This window comes from Bison bison, unplaced genomic scaffold (assembly GCF_000754665.1).
Source record: "Bison bison bison isolate TAMUID 2011002044 unplaced genomic scaffold, Bison_UMD1.0 scf7180017864291, whole genome shotgun sequence".
NCBI classification, from domain to species: Eukaryota; Metazoa; Chordata; class Mammalia; order Artiodactyla; family Bovidae; genus Bison; species Bison bison.
The window spans coordinates 1,843,453-1,845,352 of NW_011494863.1; the positions used below are offsets into that span (position 1 = coordinate 1,843,453).

Sequence of the window (1,900 nt, forward strand, 5' to 3'; positions counted from 1 at the left end):
CCAGCGAGGGCGCGTGCGGGCCCGTGAAGCCCAGGCTGGTGTGCTCCAGCGCGGTGGGGAGCTGGTCTTACTCGCAGGAGAGGCGACAGAGGGTGTGCTCTGGGGAGGGGCCGCCCAAGACCGACCTCATGGCCTTCAGCCCCAGCCTGCCTCCATTCCCAGGTGCTGAAGCCATAGGCAAACAGCAAGACTTAAATGTTGATCATTGCGCGGAAGTAAGTCTATTTACATTTATATTATAATTATTTACAATGAAATTTCATATTTACTCTAAAACCATTTCATATATTTTCTTTTTAAATGTATTGCAAATTTCACAGTTCTATATTCAAACATTATTGTGGTTTATAAATATCTACAATTAATCGTTAGTTTCCCCAGATTTATTGAGAAATAGTTGTTGTATAACATTCCCCATAAGGTGTAAAAGATGATAATTTTATATACATGTATATAGTAAATTTAGTTGCAATTTCTCAGTGCTATCAGACATTATTAACTATTTCCCCAAGTTAGATTTCTGGTCAAATTAAAATTTTCCTTGGATGAATTTCTTATTGGATATGATTTTATCCTTTGTAATACCTCACTTTATGAACACTAAAAACATCCAGTGTATATGTATTCCTCCACATAGCATTTATTTTTCATGATTACATATTGTGTGTACTTTTTAACCTTCACATGGTATGTTCTGATAATATTGAAGTATTTTTTGGTGATTAGTTTTAATTTACTCACTTAAGATCAGAGTCCATACATTTCATTTTCTTCTCTTTCTTACTGTTGGTATATAGATGTACAGATATATCTACAACTCTATATGTACTATTTTCAACCCAGGTCTCCCATATTTGGGGTTATTCTTTACTGTGTGAGCCACCAGGGAAGCCTGTATTTATATAGAGTTTCTCTATTGGTATATCAAGCAGTTTAGTTATGTTGTTTTTCAGTTGCTAAGTCATGTGCAACTCTGCAACCTCATGAATTGCAGCACACCAGGCTTCTCTGTCCTTCATTATCTCTGGGAGTTTGCTCTAACGCATGTCCATTGAGTCAGTGATGCTATCCAGCCATCTCATACTTTGTTGTCCCTTTCTCCTCTTGCCCTCAATCTTTCCCAGCATCAGGGTCTTTTCTAATGAGTCAGCTCTTTGGCTCTTTGCATCAGGTGCCCAAATATTGGAGCTTCAACATCAGTCCTTCCAATGAATATTCAGGGTTTATTTCCTTTAGGATTGACTGGTTTGATCTCCTTGCTGTCTAAGGGATTCTCAAGAGTTTTCTCTAGCACTACAATTTGAAAGCATCAATTCTTCCACATTCAGCCTTCTTCATGGTCCAACTCTCACATGTATACATGACTACTGAGAAAACCATAGCTTTGATTATCTGGACCTTGGTTGGCAAAGTGACATCTTTGCTTTTTAATACACTGTCTAGCTTTGTAATAGCTTTCCTTCCAAGGAGCAAGCGTCTTTTAGTTTAATGGCTGCAGTCACCATCCACAGTGAATTTGGAGCCCAAGAAAATAAAATCTGTCACTATTTCCACATGGCTATTTGCCATGAAGTGATGGAACAGGATGCCATGATCTTAGTTTTTTGAATGTTAAGTTTTAAGCCGGCCTTTTCACTCTCCACTTTCACCCTCATCAAGAGGCTCTTTAGTTCCTCTTCGCTTTCTGTCATTAGAGTAATGTCGTCTGCATATCTGACTTTAGTTATCAGTTCAGTTTAGTTCAGTCGCTCAGTTGTGTCTGACTCTTTGTGACCCCATGAATCACAGCACACCAGGCCTCCCTGTCTATCACTGACTCCCGGAGTTCACTCAGACTCATGTCCATCGAGTCAGTGATGCCATCCAGCCATCTCATCCTCTGTTGTCCCCTTCTCCTCCT

The 1,900-nt window shown here is 39.6% G+C and overlaps 1 protein-coding gene across 1 annotated transcript in view; it reads left to right on the forward strand.

Moving 5' to 3' along the window:
• The window catches only part of LOC104996359 (protocadherin alpha-9-like), a 12,794-nt gene that overhangs the window by 2,273 nt on the left and 8,621 nt on the right, over positions 1-1,900 (forward strand). The window lies entirely within an intron of this gene.